The sequence below is a fragment of the Nestor notabilis genome, unplaced genomic scaffold (assembly GCF_000696875.1).
Source record: "Nestor notabilis isolate BGI_N333 unplaced genomic scaffold, ASM69687v1 scaffold7345, whole genome shotgun sequence".
Lineage (NCBI taxonomy): Eukaryota > Metazoa > Chordata > Aves > Psittaciformes > Psittacidae > Nestor > Nestor notabilis.
Genome location: NW_009928757.1, coordinates 1 through 7,922, shown reverse-complemented (window position 1 = coordinate 7,922; position 7,922 = coordinate 1).

Genomic DNA, 7,922 nt, shown 5'->3' with positions numbered 1-7,922 from the left:
CCAGTGTCAGTGATAGCTGTTTCTGTTTCAAAACACAACTATTCCTTTGTATAGACAACACTGTATGTGCGGGAACTTGCTTGTAGCAATGACAAAGCCAAATATTAAAGGTAAAAAAATAAATGACATAAAAAATAAAGCAATTAAAAAAAACAGTATGTCATATATAATTACGAAAATGATTAATATTAATTGTTCCTGCTTAAAGTTAGGTGCAAATGCTTGGTTTCTTCCATACTAAAAGCTCCTTGAGGTGTCCCTGATCTATTCAAGAAAATAAATTGAATTGTGAACATATTAAAGTTAACTAGATCTAATCTTTACCCTAGAAATGTTAATTAATGTTGACAGTCTTGCCCTTAGTGGTTAAAGCTTGAAAAGTACAGCAATATACAGTCTGATCTTGGAATATATTTGCTATGTGTTTTCAAGATGAGAATATTTTACTCAGAGAACTCTTATTTGTTGCATTGAATTGAAGAGTTGAAATCTATTGTAATAAAAGATTCAATGAGAAGACAGAGAATCATAGAACCATAGAATGGTTTAGGTCGGAAGGGACCTTGTTAGTTCCAACACCCCTGGCATGGGCAGGGAGGGGACAACTTCCACTAGACTTCTCAAAGCCTGATCCAACCTGGCACTGAACATTTCCAGGGATGGGGCATCCATAATTTGCCTGGGCAACCTGTTCCAGTGTCTCACAACCCTCACGGTAAACCACTTCTTCCTAATACCTAGTCTAAATCTACCCTCTTTCAGTTTAAAGCCATTCCCCTTTGTCCTATCACTTCATGTCCTCATAAAAAGTCCCTTCCCAATTTTTGTACGCCCCCTTTAGGTACTGAAATGTTGTTCTAAGTTCACCCCAAAGCCTTTTCTTCTCCTGACAGAACAAGCCCAACTCTCTCAGCCAGTCTTCATAGGAGAGATGCTCCAGCCCTCTGATCGTAGAATCATAGAACCATAGAATAGTTAGGGTTGGAAAGGACCTTAAAATCACCTAGTTCCAACCCCCCTGCCATGGACAGAGGCACCACATACTAAGCTATGTTGCCCAAGGCTCTGTCCAACCTGGCCTTGAACACCGCCAGGGTTGGAGCATTCACAACTTCCTTGGGCAACCTATTCCAGTGCCTCATCACCCTCACTGTAAAGAACTTCTTCCTTATATCTAATCTAAACTTCCCCTGTTAAAGTTTAAAGCCATTACCCCTTGTCCTATCACTACAGTCCCTAATGAAGAGTCCCTCCCCAACATCCTGGGCTGCAAGCGCACACTGTTGGCTCATGTCAAGCTTCTCGTCAACCACCACCCCCAAGTCCTTCTCCACAGGGCTGCTCCGAATCTCTTCTCTGCCCAGCCTGTAGCTGTGCCTGGGGATGTGCCGACCCAGGTGTAGGACCTTGCACTTGGCTTGGTTAGGACCTTGCACTTGGCTTGGTCCCTCCCCTGGACTTGCTCCAGCATGTCCATGTCCTCTTATGTTGAGGTCCACAGAACTGAACTTTACTCCATACTGGGTCTTACCACAGCAGAGTAGAGGGGGACAATCCCTTCCCTCGACCTGCTGGTCATGTTTCTTTTGATGCAGCCCAGGATATGTTTGGTTTCTGGGCTGCGAGTGCACACTGCTAGCTCATGTTGAGCTTCTCATCAGCCAACACTCCTAAGTCCTTCTCCTCAGGACTGCTCTCAATCCATTCTCACTCAGCCTGTATTAGTGCTTGGGATTGCCCCAGTCCAGGTGCAGGACCTTGCACTTGGCCTTGTTGAACTTCATGGGGTTTGCAAGGGCCTGCTTCTCAAACCTGTCAAAGTCTCTCTGGTTGGAGGTCACCTTAACACAGGTGATTACATTAAACTCATAAACATTTCAGATACCCAACAAAAGCTATCTTAAAAGTCCTGAAAACTGTACTGATTATCACTCACATTCAAAACTTCCTAAGACGTTACTTAGGTTGTTTTTCACAGCCAATGTCATAAATTCTTCTCAAGAAAATTGCGGTGTTATGATGGAAAAATGGTAATCATTATTGTGTACCCACAGAACCATTGAAAATGGACTGAAGATACAAACTGGTAAGACTTTTTTTTTCCTGATGGATATTAAAAATCTCATAAAATGATATAGATTTAACATAACAACCTGGAGACAGAAAAATGCCACATTTTGGGACGTGATATTAATATTATTTAATGAAAAATAATTTATTACAGCTTTGGTGCAGTTCAATTTTAAAATAGACAAAAATAAAATCACACAATGATCTTATATATCAGAAAAAAAATACCTTTCTGAAGCACCTGTTCCAAAAGAAGCCATTTCATGTTTAAAACACAGGCAATGCCAGTTTTACCAGATTGAGAAGCTGAATTCACTTTTATTTGAGTCTATAATAATTCATCACTCCAGAGTGCACTACTGCAGGGAAAAGAAAAAAAAAGCTATACCAATACTACTAAAACCAGTAAATCACTCTCTTATTTTTTACTGTTGATTATGCAATTTTGAAAAAAATATTAGCTTTATTTAAAAAAAGATTTGTTTTCTAAGTTCTTGTTTTATTTCTAAGAAAAAACAAATATCTTTGATTTATTATCCAGATGTATATTTAAAAAACTGGAAAGCAGGACAGCCAGGCAGAGGAGGAGTTCTTCTAATTTAGTAACGAGCAGGTTGCACAGAGCTGATACGAAATTCCTGGAATGAATGACTCCAGATTGTCATTCATTTTCCATTACATGGCAAAGCATTTGAGATTGGACATTTTTCTTAAAATGCCTGATGCGGTAATTTCTTGTTCTTTCATATAGAAATACATACTCTATTTTCAGTGCCAAAACTACTTTTGTAGTGCTTGAGGAGGGTTATAGACCTACGTAATCCATGAAGCTGGGATGCTGTACTAAGCAGAGTAAATTTGCTAGCAAAAATGCTGAGGAGAGCTTCAGGTCTTACGCTTCATTTCTTAAAGAGAAGCACTTACTCTTTTCTGGAAAAAAGCTTCTCTCTCCATTTAGGTTTCATGACCTATCTCCTGGTGTTAAGGATCTTTAATACGCACACAGAAACATCTCTAGGAAGTTGTGATTCCTTTGGTCTCCTTGTCCAATATTTTCTAGCTTAATGGTTGGAGCACATATTTTGATGCCATAAAACTTTTGTTGTCATTCTTCGTTTGCCTGAGGGGATTTACCATGTATAATCTATGTAGTTATAGATATTTTCTGTCTTTGCTGTTACTATTGCCTAGTTTGGTTAACATTTTCAGTATTATTGAAAGAGATTAGATATGAGATTGAGTGTAAAATTTTAGTGTGACTGTCTCTTGACCCAGAAGTCTGGAACAGGCTTTTGTTTCTGTTTGGATTCAGTTTATTTCCTCAAAGAGTGCATGTAAGGAAGAGTGGCTTGTTAATGCAACTGAGTAAAATTTAATAAATGAGATAATGAGTAATTCTAAACTGGTTATGGTAATGGGACATGTTCTCGAGGAGTATAGTTTGAAGCTGTTAGATTTTTTTGAGTTTTTACATGTGATTTATATAAAAATTAACTCAGGATAGTGAGGTTAAGGACATGCATAACTGCTTTTTAGAAAGTTTTTCAATTTGCAGAATGTGAACCTTATGTGCATAAAGACCACAACCATGATGCCCATGTACTGGAGTGCTAAGGGTAAATATGTCAATAATTACCATTGTTAGATACTAGTTATCCAAGATACCTTGTAATACATACAATTTTCAAGTCACTTATATAACATGCTGATTTGAGATTGTTATCAGAAAATAAATTCTTATTTTAAAAAAATCTGTCTTAAGAAATACTTGTCTAGAAATACTGTTAAAAGAAATACATCTCGCATATTCCAAAAGCTTCTTAATTGAACAAGACCTGTGCTTGGAAGTGCTAGAAAATGCCTGTCTCATAAGACATAATCTAAAATGATGTCAGAAAATAAAAACTTTTCTTATTGGTTAAGTGAAATTAATTTCTATTTTTTTACTTTAGTACTATGAATGTAACGTTTTTTTTAATACCGCTGTTCACTGGCTGTCCAATTATTTCTTCTAATTAAACACACAAATTAAAAACTCACATCAAAACTAATTCTGTATCTAAAGCAAATGCAAACATGTAGTAAGATGCAGAAATGACATTTGATGTAATGTATAAGTGTCTAAACTCCTGAGGGTGTGATGCCATTTGACTTCCTAAGCCAGGCAGGACTAAGTCTGCTCAGTATCCAGTAGGGTGACCTCAGAAAGGTACTTAGCATAGGTTTCATTTACCCTAATTTTAGTAAAATGGAAGCTGAATATCTGATTCTAAGTTAATTCCCAGAGGCTCCCTTTGCAGACAATGAAAAGTGAAAGGCTCATTTGGATGGTAACTTTTCTAGTCCTGAAAAAACAAGGTGTCTAATATTACCAGAATGATTGCATTCTGACTTCTTACATCATGAATGTAATGAAAGCCAGAGATGACTTGACTAGATTTAGTGTCAGACTTTGAGGTGTCAAATATGACTTCAAAACAATTTGCTGTCTAGTTAAAACAATTGTAATACGTTCATTCAAAGAGAAGATTTTAGTTGTGTGGCAAAATCAGTGCTCAAAGACAAGATATTTCTCTAAATGCTACTTTTCTTGTAAAAATAATGAAAATTAAGAAAGAAATTTAAATGACAACAAAAATATTTGTGTTTTTAATGGAGAGGAAGGTTCATGACACTTCCAGACTTCTGATATGAAGCAGCAATGATTTTGTCATCAAAACTCTTTTTATACTTCTATACAGTTGTAGCCTATGTTCATGAAATATTTCAGTGTTTCTTAATGGCAATGGAGAAAATTCATCATGACTGTCACATGGAAATGGTATCTATTGAGAAAAGTACCTGTCTAAGGAATCTATTGTAAAGAAGAATTAAGGAAATCAGACCAATACAGTCTAATGAAAAAAGCTAATGATTAATTTTCAGGGATTATTTTAATTAAAAAGAAAAGTATTTGTATAGAAAGGTAATTTTTTTCCCATGAATTTTTCATTTAAAAGAATCAAAAATTATTTCCAACATGCTGTTTGAAAAATAGTTATTTCAACATTCTTCTGACATACCTGCTATAAATGATGATGTGTTGATATTAAATATTGTCAAAGAACAGCTGTCTTTCATCTTTAATGTGTTCGGAGAGAATCGAAACAGGATTCATTTTCCTGCTCTTAAAGATTAGCTTCTGGATGAAAGACGATACAGAAAAAAAACTATGTATTGCAGATACATTGTTTTCACTAAAGAACATATTGATACACATGAGATTGATACAGATTTGAAATACGTTTCTATCTCACAGGAGATATGACTGCATGTATTTATCTGTGGCAGTAGATTAAATTATCTTTATTTCAAATTTAAACTTCACAATTCAGCAAAATACAGCTCTAAACTATGATTTTTTGATAACCAACAGTCAAAAAAAGCTTTTGTCTTTGAAATGTCTATAATGTAGTGTTACTGAAAAAAAAGCTTTCTGTATTTGTAACTTCATCTGTTGCAATTTGTGCAATGTCTGTTCTGATAAGTGATGTTTTATCATGCTCATGAGTTACTCATAGAGAGTATTACACTTGTCAGTGGATATCCAGCTTTGTATTCAGAAATAGTTTCTATTTTTAGGTAGCATTTTTACTTTATGCCCTTATGCACAAAGGTATTTAATTTCTACAAAATGTCTACTTAAAAGCAAGCCACATATGTATAAAAATGCAAATACAAAGTATAGTATAGAACACTGCATCTTAGAGGGCATGTATATATTTCCAGCTTTTGTCATAAATCTTTTCCCAAATATGAACTTATTTATTTATTTTTTCTTTTACAGGACATTGATTCTTTTTGCTTCAGCACTTTCATCTTTCACTTATAAAGAAAGGCTACATGTGTAATCTTTTAGAGTGCTTTCACAATTCCAGAAAAAAAGGCTCTTCTGTTCTTTAAAGAGAGCATGAAAAGTTTCTCCTTGTTATTCACATTGACACAGATGTCAGCTTGTAGCCACCTCTATTTAATTTTAACAAGTTTTACTTCTTATGTGGGGGAGAAGTGTTGGAAGAAGCCATAAGCTGAATCACTGCCATTAGAAAGAAATCTAACACACAATAGAAATTAGTTATAAAAGAAGAGCTTACTGAGGGAAAGATTTTTTTCATGAAGAAAAGATAATACAAAGCTTTAATCTTTATAAAGGCTTTCTATGGATATGAAAGTGTGTTATATTTTGTGTTGGTTTTTGTACTGAGACTGGCAGGTGGCTGGAAGAGGACTCAGGAGAGGTTAACATCTGTCTTTTCATAGCCTGAGGAATTCAGGTTTCATTTTTAACTCGTTTTTAACTCTTAGAATGCTGAAAGTATTAGAATTTTCCTAGTCTTTTTATGTGCTACAGCAATACTTATATGAACCGTGGTTCCTATCTGAGACAGATTTCTAATGAGTATTACATGTACACATACATATAGATACATATATATAATTTCTTCTTCCATTTAACTGCTTTTCATTGAAGTTAATTAATGACTTACTTAAATGATTTAAAGGTAGAATATTATTCTCAGTTCCTATGGTAAAATTTCCCTCATAATATCTATCTAGGTCTCTGAATTTTTATTTTATTTTTCTTTGAAGTAGAAATGAAACTGAGCTGAAGGCTCCAGGCAGAGGTTAAGTCACTTTTTTCAAACTATTATAGAGGGTCTCAGAGAGTCATAGAATGGTTGGGTAAGAAAGAATTATCAAAGATCATCTAGTCTAACCATGCTGCCTTGGTGGTTTTCACTAGATCAGGTTGCTCAAAAGCCCATCCAATGTGAACTTGAACACTTCCAGTGACAGGCATCCACAATTTCTCTGGACAACCTATTCCAGTGTCTCACCACTTTCCTTATAAAGCATTTCTTCCTTACGTCCAATCTAAATCTACCCTTTTACAGTTTAAAAATGTTACCTCTTCTACCCATGTACAAGCTGAACAAACCCACTCTCTCAGCCTTTCTTTATAGGACATGTTTGAGACCTCTGATCATTTTAGTGGCCCTAGTGTCCCTCATCTGGACCTGTTAAATACAGCAGGACAATTACCTCCTCTGATCAGCTGGTTATGCTGTGTTTGATGCACCCCAGGACACAGTTTGCCCTCTTGACTGCCAGGACACATTGCTGACTCCTGTTGAGCCTGCTGCAACCCAGCACACCCAGATCCCTTTCTGCAGGGCTGCTCTCCAGATGCTCCTTTCCCAGTTCATACTTGTGCCTGGTGTTACTTCATCCTAGGTGCAGAATCTGTCGTTTGGACTTGTTAAATTTCATGCTATTAATTGTAGCTTCAATTTCATGCCATTAATTAATGCTCCAGTCTATCTAGACTGCTCTGCAAGGCATCTTATCCTTCAAGGGAGTCAACAGCACATCACAATTTAGTACCATCCAACTTGCTAATGGTGCATTCAACTCTGACATCCAGATCATTGATAAATGAGCTGCCTAAGCAATATGTCTTGTAGACATATCTGACTTGTAAAAAGCCAGTTGGAGGAGTCCAAAACATAGGCAGCAAATGTGTGATCAGCTAAGCAGTGAAGATGATCAGACATCCAGTGCTTCGGCTTGTGTCCTGGCTATGCTTTGTTTACTCCTGCAGATGTAGACCAAGGAACTTGTTATTTCATAGTCTTTCAGGGATATAGCTGAGAAAGACACTGTAAGAATGACTTCTAGGCCAGATGTAGTGAGGTATTCCGGTGTAGATACTAAAGCAATGAAGCCTAGACCCCCATCTTAGTCACCAGCGTATGCATCAGTCTTCTTGTTTAAAAATTACAAAATTATAGAATCATAGAATCATAGAATAG